Consider the following 17,779-nt stretch of genomic DNA (forward strand, 5'->3'; position numbering starts at 1 on the left):
AATAATAATAATAATTTATTACTTTTGAATTACAAAGTATAAAACCAAATACCCAGTAGGCAGCTTGGTTCTAATATCCATCCACTTACTGAAGTAGGAACCATATAATTCTGAATTCATGGTGTAGCATGCATATCACTGGCTCTCTATTTATGATGGGTTGCATTTGCACAACAGTGAACATAGTTTGCTTACAGGCTTGGCCACTAGCTCATCACAATTTCTTATTAACCCTTTTACCCCCAGGCTCTTTGGAAATTTCCAACCCTTAACCCCCAAGGGGTTACTTTTTCCACAGCACATTTTGCAGTATATTCTTTTTAAATAGCTCCAACATCCTTCATTTTTGTCATAGAGAGGTCAGGTTGGTCTCATTCTCTTGGAAAATGCCGGAATTTTCTCAAAAAATTATCAAAATTATGAAAAAAAAATTTTTTATAGCATTTTTTTGTAAGGACGTACCGGTACGTCCATGGGGGTAAAGGGATGAGTTTTGTGAAACGTACCAGTACGTCCTTTGGGGTTAAAAGGGTTAATGTAGGTGTTAGTAATTCTCAAGACGAAACTAGGTTTACCTTACACAAGACAAGATTCCCATTTGGGGTAAACAAAGAGAAGGGCAGTTTTGACATGAGAGGTTTTTCGCTTGGCCATATTTTGAACTTGTCGAGATGCGAATGAATAAATTAAACAGGCGATTATATATTATTCTAAGAAATGACTAAATTTGCATCTCTTAGCTTAAAATTGAATTCTCTAAGAAGCATTATCTCAGTGTGTATTCATATGTGACCATAAACTAAAACTTGAGTGATACATATAAAGAAATTTGTATTTGAATAAAGTTTCAGGTGAAATAAGCAATTACCAATATAGACAAAGATGGATTTAATTTCTTATGAATACCCAGGGTGAACAGAGTAATTTTAAATCTATTCTCTGTTTCTTTAATGTTAGGAATATACTGTAGCTAGATATAACTAGGATCAGATTATAAATATTGCATAATCATTTCCATTTAATACAAAGTAGAATGAGAAATTAAGTATTTTGTTGGTGAAAAATACTTTTCAGTTTCACACGACAGGTGTTGTTTACATCCAATGCAATATGAAGTCGTTTCATTCAATTGTTTCCATAATTTGATATTTTACAGGCTTGGGTAAAGTAAGGGATTTTAACGAAGGGAAAATCTATTTCTGGGCGAGGAACCTGTGTCGCCCAGTGAAATGCTCCTATAGCACCATTTCTAAGGCATAGTTATTTCTAAATATACCAGAGAAAAATAGGATGCATGGAATGCCAGGAATAAACCCAGCTCGCTCACTCTATGAGTGTTGGTATAGTAAACTGGGGCGTGATAGAACCATGACCATAGGTCCCTCACCAGTTAGACCTCTCCCTCATCAACATCCCCGGAACAACGAGGTGCCGTCCTACACCCGTCTGCTGCCTCCTACTACGACTATCCTTCCCCATCCCTACACCTCCCCACCCCCTTGCCTCATTCCTCCTTAGCACCAGCGTTGGTCAGACGTGTTTTGCTTTGCTCTGTGTTGTTTTGTGCTTTTGAAGATGTCCGACGTTTTGGAGATCCCTGCTCCAAAGTTGAGTATTATATTTGTCTGGTTGGGATTTCTAGGTAGCAATACTCATTTAATCTTTTACCGGGTTGGTTTTTCTAATTATATCATCTTATCGCCGCTTATTCAGGTTCCCTTACAGGGGTTCGCCCACGGCCATTTTGGTGTCGCTTCCTCGTGATCTCTTTGTATGGGATAGTTTACAGACTAAGCAGTGAGTACTGTCCTTCATCATAGTGACTTATTGAATCCCTTAGTACTCTAAAAGCTGTACCTTCAACAAGTTTCTCAGCGTTTTTAGCTTCGATCAGATTCAAAAAATTAAATTGCAAGAAGAGTCAGATAACAAAGCTATTATAAAAGGTAAAGAGCTTGGATCCGTTTTTTGTTTCATGATTATTTTCCAAATGCAATTTGCTTTATATAGTATGATGAGCAGATGGTATTGAATTAAGCAAACTGGAGGCATATATTAAGAATATCAATCATCAATGCAGTTCAGTTAAGTTAAAAGAACAAGATTCTTCCTCACAAATGGTATCATCTTCCGGATGTACAGTATTTCCAGAAGTTTAGAATTAGTAAGGATGACCAGATGTAATCTTGTTTGCAATATCTCTAGACATTATGATAGAAGTGGGGCATTCAACAGGACCAAGTATTCTAGCATGGGAAGTGGGTGCCTTGATACAGGACTGGTCGAATCGAGATCAGTACATTTTCCCCAATTCATCATGATTCAACAGGTGATAAACTAATTCAACAAAAGACAAATTTGTTCTACATTGTATTAATGAACAGTTGTATGAGGCTGATGGGCCGTTATCAGCCTCAGAGATTGGTTTTCAGGTCTAATGTCTCTGTGGTAAGAGTGACCGAGGAAGTTGCCATCAACCATTCATCTCAAGCAACCTTTTTCAACAGCACTCCATTCCAAACCCCTGCATGCTACATCAAACTTCATGAAGGCTGTTGAAAATATCCTCAGAGACAAGGACTTTTTCCAGGCTCTCTAGTTTGTCTATTTTAGGTTTCAAAGACAATCCATATATAAGCTTAATAGGTCAATGGAATATTGATTTTAATTGGGGTTAAAGAATTGAGTCAGTAACTAAAACTAGTTTTGAAAATATTAAAATTATGCTTTCCATTTATCTAATGATAGGACTTGTCCATATAAGCTCATCTTATCTTTTTTGTCAACATTCAAAGCTAGCATGATTTCAAGAGTGCAGTAATTGCTTCAGCAGTATAGTATAAACTAATTGGACTGGAAAATCTTTTCATGTGGCTCAACCATACTGGACTAAACTCCTTTCCTGAAAGAAGCTGTCGTTTTCAGCTATTAAGTGTCTTCATGTTCACACGTCACACCACTAAAATTGGTTCAAACTTAGAATGTTTGGTAAATCTTTTTAATAGGAAATTTCAAGTTTAATATCTGTTTCTCTGATGTTATTCTTGCTAAATGCATCAGTGAACTACAAGCTCTTTCCTGTAAGGTAAGTTTAGAGAAACATTAGAGAATCTTATTGCTTTTTCCTGCTTTCAGAGCTAAGAATAATTTTAAGGCAAATATAGGATACAAAAGTTACAACTGTATCACAGAGAATAGATTTCTATAGTTGGTGAGGGCTGTCTAAGTATTATTTAGCCAAAACTGCAGACATTTAGATTAATGTTTCTAATCCCACTTGGCCCAAATGATTATCTTTCCTGGTTAAAAGATTGGTCACAAAGGCTCACAATGAGTTGCTTTCAAGACAGAAAAAAAGGCATCCAATTAGATGTGCATCTACATCATTGAAATTTTGTGGGAATCAGTCTTTGGAAAGTTTTAGTTGCAAATCCGGGCTTACCAAATCAATATTCATTAATCATTATCTTAAAAGAATTCTGGTTTTCTTATCAAAATTACTGGGCATTAGTTTCCATAACAGAAGCTGGGGATCAATAAAGCTTATTATCTTTGAGTTCTCTTAATGGATGAATCTAATTAGTCTTAGAGGTATTTAGAATAACTTTAGCTGTAACAGTTTAGAACCAAGGCACCACATTAAGAGGCAACCGTGGTGTAATAAATAAGTACTGTACTGTATTTTCTTTTAAAACTTTAAATTTCCTATCTCTTTCTTTTATGATCCCCCCTTCATGAGTGTGAGACTCAGCAATATGAATATCAGGGGAGGGTCATAGAAATAAATGGAATTCTCACAAAATTTTTTTTTCTATACTCACCTGATGTTCATACAGTATACAGTACATGACCACCCTCCCTTCCACTGACTGATGAGGTCAAGAGGATAGGACATTAGTTTTGATGTCGAGACTGATTTCAGTTAACTTTAACAACCAGATGTCACATTAGTGGATGAGAGGCAGCCTCTTACAGTGAAGAAAATGGAAATATTTAGTTTTTTTGGGCTACAGTACGTCAATATCGAGTCAGCATCAGGGACAAAGCAGTATGAACATCAGGTGAGTATAGAAATAACATATTTTTATCATTAAAATTAAATTCAAATCAAAGCATACGTTTACTAAGTGAAGGAACAGAACTTTTCACTCATCCAATATTATCCGGTGTTTGGTTGTCACAAATTTTTAAGGGAAGCAAAATAAAAACAAAACCTCGCATACATGATTCAAACGACTTTCCAAGAATACTTTTTTTTTCCAATAAAAAGTATAAAACCATATTCGTGCAGAAAACTAAAACTTCTTGAGTAAAATACTATTGTAACCTTAGAGACAACCATTACTTCCACCATCCAGTGTAGATCATGGGAGTACTGTAGTCTGTCTTTATAGACCAATCATCTTTGTTCAAGATCAATTATTCAGTAAAAATTATCTAACTAAAAGTTTCACTTTCCCCATCTTTCTTACACAATCTGGGAAAGCGTTCCTTTGTATACAAATTGATCATACTTCAAATTATCCTCAACTAGATTTTCCATATCTTTCCTCATCATTCTTCATTGGATTTTGTTTAATCCTCATTCATTTTTGATAGATAAGAGTTAATTTCTGATGGATCAGATGACTGGATCAATGAGTAACCTCTTAAAAGATTACACCCATAAAGAACTCCACCATGATTTGTCAAAATGTTTAAAAAAAAGGGTTGATACATGAACAATCTTGTCACATAAACTTGGTTCATAAGGAAAGTACTTCTGGCAAAGACTACTTATAAAATATTTCATCATGTACCATATCCTCATAGGCAATAGGCCATGCTTTTTTATAAGATCTTAATTCCACAGCTCTTCAAGTTGTAACTAGCTTATGTTTTAAGGCTTTAGTAAGGCTCCAAGTTTCTGATCTCCACTTCTTCATGACTTCGGCCAGTAATGATGCAACAGCAAGTCTGTGCTGCACAGCCTAAGTCAATGGAGTTTGCCCTTCAAAACACATCTTTCTTAGAATGAACAAGATTACAGCCTCAACTTCTGAATGACACGGTGGCCAGAGTAGTCGTCTCTAAAGAACTTGCACCATGGATATCACAAACAAGTTTCATTTCAATATCTTCAGGCAAGAAAATGTTAGATATACATTAAGTGCATCTTTGAGCATGCTATTCTTTGAACATATTATCCACTAGTCCTCTAAAATTACATTACATAACTGATATACAAAATATACTTTGAGGTAGTAGTTATTGTACATACAGTACTGCATTACATGCATACTTTTCATCTGGATTGTCAATATCTACTGTATTGCATGGTCTTCCATAATTTTCATTACAGATACCAATGTAGAAAAGATTGTCATATGCTTGAATAAGTGTCATCCTCTTTCTCCTTACTTACAATACAATCTTCATCAGTTTTCCTATTCGAATCACTTTCAATCGCACCACAAACTTGTTTACTTTCCCTGATATGGTCATCTGTGTGTAGTTCAAGAGATTGTATATCTCTAAAGTTTTCTTGGCATAGAATGCACTCGTATGTGATCTTCCCGTGAGAGCCAATGTGCCGTTTCAACTGATTGTTTAGCAAAAACCTCTTCTTACAAACAAAGCATTCGAATGGCTTCTCTCTTATGTGTTGACTTCGAAAATGGATGTTGAGGTTACCTTTCTGTACAAACCTTTTGTTACAAACGTGACATTCAAATTTCTTAATACCTAGATGAATGTCCATATGTCGACTCAGACCGCATCTTTGGGTAAATCTTTTCCCACAAATTATGCATTCAAGTCTTTTCTCTTCATTTCTTATATTCAGCAAGTCGGAATGAACAAGCAATTCTTCAGGGGAAGATTTTCCGCTCATCTTCCGTTCCTGCAATAGAAGAATTGTGTTCAGACAAACTGTCACTGACATTCTTCAGTTTTGTATAAAAAGTTAAGCCTGTCCAACTCTGACAATCGTTGCTTAGAATTTTTAATGTCACACAATGAAGTGCTAAATACATAGCAAGCTTAATTATTGGTAACCAAGACCACACTTATACATTTTAGATTCGTTTCCTTCAACAAACGTAAATGCTAGAAATGTTCAGCATCTCAACAAATATAAAATACTGCACATATACTTTCATTTCATAACCTACTTTACCTCTTATTTTCCATAAATTCTTTTAAGCTAGAGGAGTAATAATTCCATTACCGAAGTCTACTTCTTGAAAAGTGTGTTTCACAATAAACCGATTACTTAGAACTAAATCTACTTTGTGTAAATAAATTCCCCTCAGGGCTCCATTTTCTTGAAAACAGTAAGTTGTTAGTTGGTTGTACTGTGGACTAATGGGATAGATTCCCATGTTTCCTGGGTTACACGTCATTATTCACTTATCTCTCATACCATTAAATTTTCATCCTAATGTACAATAGCCGAGGTGTAAAGTTATGGAATTATTTGGATTTTATATCTCAAGATCTACACACCCATATTCTAAAATGAGTGTTTTGATTTTGCTTTATGTTTTTGTGTGCAATACTGTATCTGCTATCCGATAAGGGTCATAACCCCCAGAAAGCAAATGAGGGACCATACCTTAAAATAAAAAAAAAAAAATAAAAAAAGAGAGAGAGAGAGAGAGAGAGAGAGAGAGGAGAGAGAGAGAGAGAGAGAGAGAGAGAGAGAGTATGGTATAGTACTGCAGCTTTACTTCTGGATTTATTAGATCAGATTGGATTTATGAATTTACAGGTTAAAGATGGGTTTCAGTTCCAGTTTCATCAGACTTGAAGCTCACCAGAACGTCAGTCGGGCAAGCCCCCTCACCAATTATGATGCTCAACCATAGCAGTGGCCTCTCCAGTAAACAGCTTAAACTCACGATCTCGGGCGGGGATCGATCTGCCGCCATGCAAATGCTAGGCAAACATGTTACAACTGTATTAGCCTACAACACTGGTACCTGCGAGACCATTTAGCGCTTGAACCCTTTGGTTATACAGTACTGTACTTACTATCAAATACTGTATAAGATGAGGAGAAGAAGCAGGAATGGTGGTATAGCCTAAGGATACAATGCAACTACAGCTAGGGTCTAAAGGAACACTGCGAAAGACCCTTAGACACTGTATGAGGTGCACTAATTGCACTACCTCCCTTTAGGGGATTAGTGGATTGGATTTATGAATCTGGTCTGTACAGCCTTGGGCTGGGTTCTGTGAGGCCATACAGTGCCCAAGAGCAAATGGGAAAACCTTGTAGTTACATTTTGAAGTGAAAGTTAGAAGAGGTTGGACAGCAAGATGGAATAAAGAAACCAGGAATGAAGGTAAAATAGATGGATATATAGCGAGTCCAGGTAGAGGCCAAAGGAGTGCTGCAAAGGCACTGCCTACATTTCTTTGGGGTGTTTTGCCAGAGCTTTCCATTGAAAGTTTCTTGCTTTTAGAAGGACAAAGGGAGCAAGGATAGACTTGGTTTTAATGTAACCAAACGTATCAGGGTTGCACACATATTCAGTTCAAGATGAGGATTCACTGGTAAAGTAGGATTAAAAGCTTGAATAATGACATCTAGTTGTACTTTGATAACTAATACTTCCTTAAAAAAATGTTATTTTCATTAGTAAAATAAATTTTTGAATATACTTACCCGATAATCATGTAGCTGTCAACTCTGTTGCCGACAGAAATCTACGGTCGGGATACGCCAGCGATCGCTATACAGGTGGGGGTGAACACCACAGCGCCATCTGTGGTCAGGTACTCTAGTACTTCTTGTCAACACCACCTCAATTTTTTCCTCGGTCCACTGGTTCTCTATGGGGAGGAAGGGTGGGTCAATTAAATCATGATTATCGGGTAAGTATATTCAAAAATTTATTTTACTAATGAAAATAACATTTTTCAATATTAATCTTACCCGATAATCATGTAGCTGATTCACACCCAGGGTGGTGGGTGGAGACCAGCATACATGTTAACACAGAAGCTAAGTATCCCGTATTTTATTTTATTAGTTATTCAAAAATAACATAAAATAAATAAGTACCTGGTAAGGAAGACGACTTGAACCATTACTCTGCCTTTATTAAGTACGTCTTTCTTACTGAGCGTAGCGGTCCTCTTAGGATGCTGAACGACTCTTAGGTGCTGAAGTATAAAGGGCTGCAACCCATACTAAAGGACCTCATCACAACCTTTAACCTCGGCGCTTCTCAAGAAAGAATTGACCACCCGCCAAATCAACAAGGATGTGGAAGGCTTCTTAGCCAACCGTACAACCCATAAAAAGTATTCAAGAGAAAGGTTAAAAAGGTTATGGGATTATGGGAATGTAGTGGCTGAGCCCCCGCCTACTACTGCATTCGTTGCTACGAATGGTCCCAGGGTGTAGCAGTTCTCGTAAAGAGACTGGACATCTTTGAGATAGAATGATGCGAACACTGACTTGCTTCTCCAATAGGTTGCATCCATAACACTCTGCAGAGAACGGTTCTGTTAGAGGGCCACTGAAGTAGCCACAGCTCTCACTTCATGTGTCCTTACCTTCAGCAAAGCAAGGTCTTCTTCCTTCAGATGAGAATGTGCTTCCCTAATCAGGAGCCTGAATAGGTAAGAAACTGAGTTCTTAGACCTTGGAAGAGAAGGCTTCTTGATAGCCCACCATAAGGCTTCTGATTGTCCTCGTAAAGGTTATGACCTTTTTAGATAGTACCTAAGAGCTCTAACTGGGCAAAGTACTCTCTCCAGTTCGTCCCCCACCAAGTGTGACAGGCTTGGGATCTCGAACGACTTAGGCCAAGGACGTGAAGGAAGCTCGTTTTAGCAAAAAACCGAGCTGCAAGGAACATGTAGCCGTTTCAGATGTGAAAACTATGTTCCTGCTGAAGGCGTGGATCTCACTTACTCTTTTAGCTGTTGTCAAGCACACGAGGAAAAGAGTTTTTAATGTGAGGTCCTTAAAAGAGGCTGATTGGAGAGGTTCAAATCTTGATGACATAAGGAACCTTAGGACCACGTCTAGATTCCAGCCTGGAGTGGACAACCGACGTTCCTTTGAGGTCTTGAAAGACCTAAGGAGGTCCTGTAGATCTTTGTTGGTGGAAAGATCCAAGCCTCTGTGGCGGAAAACCGCTGCCAACATACTTCTGTAACCCTTAATCGTAGGAGCTGAAAGGGATCTTACGTTCCTTAGATGTAACAGGAAGTCAGCAATCTGGGTTACAGTGGTACTGGATGAGGAAACTGCATTGGCCTTGTACCAGCTTCGGAAGACTTCCCATTTAGACTGATAGACTCTGAGAGTGGATGTCCTCCTTGCTCTGGCAATCGCTCTGGCTGCCTCCTTCGAAAAGCCCCTAGCTCTTGAGAGTCTTTCGAAAGTCTGAAGGCAGTCAGACGAAGAGCGTGGAGGTTTGGATGTACCTTCTTTACGTGAGGTAGACGTAGAAGGTCCACTCCTAGAGGAAGAGTCCTGGGAATGTCGACCAGCCATTGCAGTACCTCTATGAACCATTCTCTCGCGGGCCAGAGCGGAGCCAACCAATGTCAGCCGTGTCCCTTTGCGAGAGGCGAACTTCTGAAGTACCCTGTTGACAATCTTGAACGGCGGGAATGCATACAGGTCGAGATGGGACCATTCCAGCAGAAAAGCATCCACGTGAACTGCTGCTGGGTCTGGAATCGGAGAACAATACAACGGGAGCCTCCAGGTTATCGAGGTAGCGAACAGATCTATGGTTGGCTGACCCCACAGGGCCCAAAGTCTGCTGCAAACATTCTTGTGAAGGGTCCACTCTGTGGGGATGACCTGACCCTTCCGGCTAAGGCGATCTGCCATGACATTCATATCGCCCTGAATGAACCTCGTTACCAGCGTGAGCTTTCGATCTTTTAACCAGATGAGGAGGTCCCTTGCGATCTAGAACAACTTCCACGAATGAGTCCCTCCCTGCTTGGAGATGTAAGCCAAGGCTGTGGTGTTGTCAGAGTCCACCTCCACCACCTTGTTAAGCTGGAGGGACTTGAAGTTTATCAAGGTCAGATGAACCGCCAACAGCTCCTTGCAATAGATGTGAAGTGTCCTTAGCTCCTGATTCCATGTTCCCGAGCATTCCTGTCCGTTCAAAGTCGCACCCCAGCCCGTGTCTGATGCGTCAGAGAAGAGACGGCGGTCGGGTTTCTGAACAGCCAAAGGTAGACTTCCTTGAGAAGAAAGCTGTTCTTTCACCACGTGAGAGTAGACCTCCTCTCTTCGGAAACAGGAACTGAGATCGTCTCTAGCGTCATGTCCTTTATCCAGTGAGCCGCTAGATGATACTGAAGGGGGGGAGGTGGGGTCTCCCTAACTCGATGAACAGTGCCAGCGATGAAAGTGTCCCTGTTAGACTCATCCACTACCTGACTGAGCATCGGTTCCTTCTCAGCATGCTCTGGATGCAATCTAGGGCTTAGTATATCTTTGGGGCCGACGGAAAAGCCCGAAAAGCTCGACTCTTAAGATCCATACCCAGGTAGACAATGGTCTGGGATGGGACGAGCTGGGACTCCTCAAAATTGACCAGGAGGCCCAGTTCCTTGGTCAGATCCATAGTCCATCTGAGAATCTCCAGACAGCGACGACTTGTGGGAGCTCTTAAAAGCTAGTCGTCTGACGGAGCCGGACACAAGATCATGGTACTGCTGCACAGTCTGTGAACTGTCAACCATGGGGAAGCGAGGAAGTACAGTGACAACCCGAAGCTGTCTAGACTGTCTGGGTCGTACAGACAACTCCTTATCGGGTTGCTGAGGTTGCCGCACTGCGTCACAACAAGACACTTCTGCTGGTTGTTAAACGTCTTCCCAGTGACACAGACTCCGTAAACAAAAAAACCTCTAACAAGGGCTAAGCTTGGACTGCATGTCTTGCAACACAGCTCAAGGTCTATGGGAGCAGGTGTGGTAACAGACGGGGTTAGCGACTGAAGTGGAACCATTACCCTCCCTGGAAGCATGCTATGCTTAAATAAAAGTCCATAGGAGGCTAAGCAGCTAAAGGCTCCTCTCCAAATGACAGAGTCCTCAAGGGAAAATCAGAAGGAGGGAGAATAGCACTTTCTCATCTACAGGAACCATATCCGAGAAAAGCTAAGTTCTCTCAGTGAGGGTTTCACTGGTGCAAAAGCAGCAGACTAGAAGGCAACGTTATGAAACTGCTTGACAGTCTAGTGAGTTGGCAACAACCAAAGATGTGTGACTGAGAAGCATGCGGTAAGGTATGCAGAGCATGCTGTATGTAGAGCATGCTGTAAGGTAAGCAGAGCATGTTGCATGGCGTGCGGCTTATGCTGCATGGGATGAGGCTCATGCTGCATGGGATGAGGCTCATGCTGCATGGTATGAGACTCATGCTGCATGGGATGAGGCTCAAGCTGCAAGGGATGAGGCTTATGCCGCATGCGTTGAGGAGGATGCCGCATAGTATGAGGCTCCTGCCTCATGGGTTGAGGCGGTTGCCGCATAGCATGAGGCTTTTGCCTCATGGTTTGAGGAGGACTTTTTAAAGAAATCTGAACCTGACACTAATATAGCTGTCCGAGGATTTACCTGGTGAGACATCAGTCTCTTCACCAGCGAGTTTTACCAGATTTCCCCGGGCCACCACGTGACACAATTGGTAGTAATTCATTCAAATTACCCCTAATGAGTCAATATGGATAAATATCAACACAACATCGTGTTCAAATAGAAATAAATTTCTACCTCATACTTGGGATCGAACGCTAGCCCCTTCTAATGAAAGGCCAGGTCGAAACCAACCATGCCACGAGAGCCCATTCAAGAGTTGAGGTTCTTGCCTCAAGAGTGGAGGTGGCTGCCGCAAGAGTTGAGGTTGCTGCCTCAAGGATGGTGGAGGTTGCCGCAACGCAAGAGGTTGCTGCATAGCGCTGGTATCTGGCAACTCCCAATGCGGCAGCTCACGCGTGGAGGTAGGTTGAGGAACCTCAACATCATACGTCTGGCAGGGTGGACTGCGCAGAGGTGGCGTTGAGGTTGCTGCCTCGAGGATGGTGGAGGTTGTCGCACCGCAAGAGGTAGCTGCCTCGAGGATGGAGGAGGTAGTCGCAACGCATGAGTCTCCTACCTCAAGGGTAGAGGAGGTTGCAGCAAAGCATAAGGCTCCTGCCTCAAGTGTTGAGGAGGTTGCCGCGTGGCAAGAGGCTCCTGCCTCAAGGAAAGTGGAGGTTGCTGCACAGAGCTGGTATCTGGCAACTCCCAATGCGGCAGCTCACGCATGGAGGTAGCTTGAGGAACCTCAATATCATACGTCTGGCAGGCTGGACTGCGTAGAGGTGGAGGAGCGCTCGCAGGAGGAGGTGTGTTAACCTTCTCTGCCTGAAACTCCTGCATCAACACCGCAAGCTGAGACTGCATTGTCAGCAGCATAGACCACTAGAGTTTAAGAAAGACAACAACAAACGGAGCTACTGTCCGTTGAAACTGAGGGTCTAAAACAGCTGGTGCGGCAACAGACGGAGTTACTGTCTGTTGCGATACCACCTTGCCTCTCTGGGAGGTGTGCAGTTGTCGTACTGCAGCAAGTCCGAACTGACCCAGTGCTAATGGCACCACCCAGGAGTTGGACTTGCGCGGAAGGGACCGACTTGCACTTAAAAGCTGCAAGATTTGGTCCATGGTTTCTGCGAGAAACCTCTTCCGCAGACGAGGAATAAATGGGCTCTCTCGTCTTTGTGTGGGTGGGGTGATCACGTCGGCTACGTGAGTTGGTTACACCCGAAACCACGGAGGGAAACGTCTGTTCGTCGATCAAGGCCTGCTGAACCCATAAGTCCTTCGACATTACTTCTCCCCTGGGCTTGGGAGCTTGTAAGAGGTCCCAGACTAGGCGAACAACTGGCACGAACAGACGAACCCTCGAACGCAACACTGTAACACTTTGCGCTTATCACTGTATCACTTTTGATTTTCTGTTTGCACTTATTTCACTGAACTCGAAACTTCAAGTGGTTTGTACCTGAAACACACAATTCTATCCTTCATTAAAAGTTAGTAATTGCGAAAACAGTATTACAATGTAACAGAAAAACATAATGAAAGATAAATAATTCAGTGGCTGGAAAAGAGATTAAACACTAGATCAAATAAACTACGTTTAAAATCTCTCACCGCATAAAGTCTGAGAACAAGAATAAAACTCTAGAAACGTTTACCTTCTTCCCCTAAAGAGACTAGGGAGAAGAGCAAAAACGATAACAACGTTACCCGCTTGAACGAAACGTTTATCCTCCTCTCTCTCCCTCCGTCTCTATCTCTCTCTCTCTCTCTCTTGACTTAGCACCTGAGAGAAGAGCCCAATTATATATATCGTTAAAACATATTATTGTTAAAGGAAAAAAACTGAAAGGTTTCCCAAATAAAAAGTTCCTTTATTAGAATAGAACCATTTAAGCTAAGAAAGAATGAACAAAACGCTAGAATCGGTTTACTCTTACTGCAACGTGACACCGTGATAGACTCTCTCTCTATCGTAACGATAGAGCGCAAGTTGAACGTTCTGAACGTCAACAACTGCAGAGACAAAACAAAACGTTAGTTCAACTTTGAAAACAGTACAAGACTATCAAAGAAATTCTTTCAAAAACATTAAAATAGCATAATATGTTAACAGGTAAAAACGAAATGACGGGCTCAAAGTTAATTAACTTCGGTTCCAAGAAAAGACCGCCTACTATTAGGAAAGGTCGAATATAAACAAATATAAAAATTAATTTTAATAAGTTTATAATAAAAGGAAGTTAATCAAAGAGGCCTATAAAAGGCGGAGAGATATAAAATAAATCTATAACTTTGTTAAGCAAAATTAAGAGAGTCTATACTCTCTTCGACACCAACACTTCCGTCTAAGGGAAGGGTCGGCCATTTAAAAGTGAAAGAGAGTTCATACTCTCTTCGTACCAAAATTAAATCAAAAATTAAATCAAATTAATTCCAAAAACTTGCTAAGCTAATGATATAGCTTCCTGAATAGCGAAGGCTAAACTCTAGAGCAAATACATCACCAAATCGTGAGCAATAACTCCAGAATCAACAGCGTATCCATGTAGGTCTAGCCGGAGGCACGACAGAGGAAAAATTGAGGTGGTGTTGACAAGAAGTACTAGAGTACCTGACCACAGATGGCGCTGTGGTGTTCACCCCCACCTGTATAGCGATCGCTGGCGTATCCCGACCGTAGATTTCTGTCGGCAACAGAGTTGACAGCTACATGATTATCGGGTAAGATTAATATTGAAAACTATAACTTTCCTTATAAGGGGACTATGACATTCTAGAACATATGTAATTCTCTGCTCCTCTTACGCAAGATTGTTATTGGGAGAGCAAATTACTGTCTATTGGACTGAGACCTTGAAAAGGAGTGAACTGCTTTGCTGGTGCTATCATCTATAGTGCTGTCAAGGAACTTGATAAATACCAGCCTTAAGGAGCCAAATAAAATCTCTTCTGGAGACAAATGGGCCATAAAGAATAGTAAAGAGCTGTATATTAACACCAAGAATAAATACAGATGAGAACAAAAGATCTCAACGTTCCTTTCCAGGGCAGATACAAAAGTTATTTCAAAGAATATCTGCAACCTTGTTACAGTTTGTCTTCATTGAGTTAGAAAAATTAGGAGAGAATAGCCATGCCTGAGGAAATATAGGAACGGTTGCTTCCTGCCACACGTACAGATGCAGCCAGGATATAATTCTATGTAAACAAAAAAAAATAATGTATACCTACAGTATACCTAACAGTGAAAGTGCAAGGACCTGGAAAGGGCTAATTATAAAGCCAGAATATTTAAAAATTTATTTTTTGTCCCACAAGCTAAATTTTGCTAGCTTAGAGCAAATTAATATTGGATGAGTCACTTAAATACCATTTAATGGTGACTAAAACTTGTAAAATATCTAGGTATTTTTCTTAAGTACAATATTCCGTAAACTACAATAAGCTATAAACGATCTCTTGCAAGGATGGATTCCTACCAAGTGCATCAACACTTGATTCCATGATAAATTCTCTTCCGCCGTATACTGTATTATGATCGACTTAATTACTATGGACAACGCAATTTCACGGTTTTCAAACTGCCTTTGTACAGGTACTTGAATATACTCCTAATCACACCTACAGGTTTACTGTACAACACTTGATTACTTCTTCAATCACTGTACTGCTGGCATACTATAAATGCACAGGAAATATTTTTTCTTAAGATTAAACATCTTTATAGATTGGATTTATGAATTTGGGCTATACAGCCTGACGCTGGCCCCAGCAAGGCTATACAGGGCCCTTCTGTGTAATATCTTATTTAAAGTAAATCATGAAAAACAGTACAGTATACTGAAGATCATGGACAAAAATAAAATGTCACTGGAAACATACAAGCATTTACAATCACCAACAAGAGGAATAAATGAACTTAAGATCAATTCTTTCATATTCTTCACTGCAGTCTTTATTGATCTTATTCAACATAATTAACAAGGATTCTTTTATTTACATATTAATGGGACTGACATCATGGTCGTACATTCATCCAGCTAATAGATAAAAAAATTATCTAAATTATATTGAAAAATACTACCTAAATGGACACACACTATATTTTGTACCAATTTAATATGAGAGAAATTCTATACAAAACAACGGGTTTTCCTTTGAAATTACAAATTTTAAAGTAATATGTAGCAATTCTCTTAAATATTTTGAACAACCGGTTCTTATAACTTAGTGGGTTATTGTACATATCTTAAATTGAATTCTCGCTCTACACAACAGCCAGTGTAAATCAATTAGTATAGGGGTGATCCTTTCTCTAGGTGGGACACCTTTTATAAGTCTTGCTCTTCTGTTTATTTTGGCTGTTAAAAATCATTTCAAGGTGCCAGTACATAGCTGGAGGGTGGCGGGAAAGCACGCCCACCCGATAGACCACTGAACTCCAATTTTGACCTTAATTTTTTATCTGGTTCCAAGAGATCGGTCATACAAGCATTTTCGATGAAGGTTGGATTTTCATCCTACAAATTGATTTGTACATACCCTAGAAACACACTTAACATAAAAAATAATTACACCCAATCCTTTCTAAAAACCAGGCATAGTAATTACAATTAATAAGATTCTTTGAAAAATACAGTACAGTACTTTATTCTTATTTAGTGGAAAACCTTCCTGGAGGACATAAATATTGAATTCACAAATGTATCCTTCAGTTCAACAGGAATAAAGAGGTCTTTCTTCCTTATGATGGACTGCACAACACTTGCCATTTTCATCTTGAATGGTGTCTGGAGAATAGTTGTTCAACAATTTGATGACCGGTTTCCAGTTCCTCGTTGACTCCTCGATTTAGAAAAGTCAACTGCAGCTGTTTGGAGAACGTTCTCAGATGCCTTTGAGCGTGTTCTTTCACTGCCTCCGCTTATTCCACTAGGGGACAAGTCATCGATGTGTCATTGGCTGGAGGGAACAGTAATCGTCTCGATACTCACCCCCACCCCTTTCATGCTCATATCAGTTTCACTTTCTCAACGTCTTGATCAGCATACCACTACTTGCGGCTCATGTAGTAAGGAAATGCCAAATTCTGCGACCCCCTCTCCCCTACTCCCCGGCTTGGATTGGCCTAGTTGAGGAAGAAAGTGTGGAGCGTTGTCAGTGCCTTTCTAGGGGAAAAGATACTGAACGTGCTACCTGAACCTGTGGGTTGCAGTCTTCTTCAACACAAGCTGCAATGGAGTTCTCAGCATAGTAGCCTTTGAAGGGCCTGGACCCTAGAAGGGAACCATTCAATGGAAGAGGGAGCCCTATTTTTGCCTTTTTCCACTTCTTCATTGTCACACAGGCTTCCTTCTGCGAGAGAAATGGTAAGATACAAAACTCCTATTGTTTGGACTTTTTGGGTTTCCTCGATGACATCTACTTTTTTTTTTTATAAAAGTGGACATGAAGACTCTCTAACAAGGATGATGGAGAGAAGGAGTAGGAATTTGAAATTTGCCTTCTGTGTTGATGACGACACTTCAACAGGTAGCCCAAGAGGAGACGGTAAAACCCAGTGGCATGTCATCGGCGTTTCCAAAAAGAGAACACTCATGTCTAAGGAATACCAACCTCCTCAGGATTACGTTGCCATCATCGTCACAAGTCCATAATGGCGAAGGAATAAATAGCAAACAGGAATGCTGTCTAATAGGAACAAGAACGAGGACATTGGCAGATTTGAACAGCCAACTGTAATCGCTATAGTTATTGGAGTAGAGTTCTCATGCCTGAGGGTACACTCGGGCACATTTCTATCTTATTTCTCTTCCTCTTGTTTTTTTTTCTAAGCTTTTATAGTTATTATAAGAAGAATCTATTTTAATATTGTTATTATTCTTGAAATATTTTATAATAATTGTTCATTACTTCTCTTGTAGTTTATATATTTTCTTTCCTCACTGTGCAATTTTTTCCTATTGGAGCCCTTAGACTTATAGCAACCTACTTTTCCGCCTACAGTTGTAGCTCAGCTAGTTATAATAATAATAATAATAATAATAATAATAATAATAATACTGTAACTGTAAAATCCTTTCTTCTTAATACCCCTCGTACCAAACATCTACCGACACATTTAACTAAAAGAAATAGATTAATACAGTCAAACGAGGACACGAAGTATGTCTGACCTATCCAGCGGCTGAAAACAACAAGAAGCCCAGTGGCCTGTGAG

At 40.2% G+C, this 17,779-nt stretch overlaps 1 protein-coding gene across 2 annotated transcripts in view; it reads right to left on the minus strand.

The window, feature by feature from the left end:
- The window catches only part of LOC137627820 (zinc finger protein 26-like), a 142,787-nt gene that overhangs the window by 78,506 nt on the left and 46,502 nt on the right, over positions 1–17,779 (minus strand). Inside the window, exon 2 of one of the 2 annotated variants that reach the window (XR_011041229.1) lies at positions 4,022–5,881. The exons of the other annotated variant lie outside the window; for it this stretch is intronic. The gene's annotated coding sequence lies outside the window, so the exon portion shown is untranslated. Of the gene's footprint in view, positions 1–4,021; positions 5,882–17,779 lie in introns of those variants that run through there. 2 annotated transcript variants of the gene reach the window in all.

This window comes from Palaemon carinicauda, chromosome 35, assembly GCF_036898095.1.
Source record: "Palaemon carinicauda isolate YSFRI2023 chromosome 35, ASM3689809v2, whole genome shotgun sequence".
NCBI classification, from domain to species: domain Eukaryota; kingdom Metazoa; phylum Arthropoda; class Malacostraca; order Decapoda; family Palaemonidae; genus Palaemon; species Palaemon carinicauda.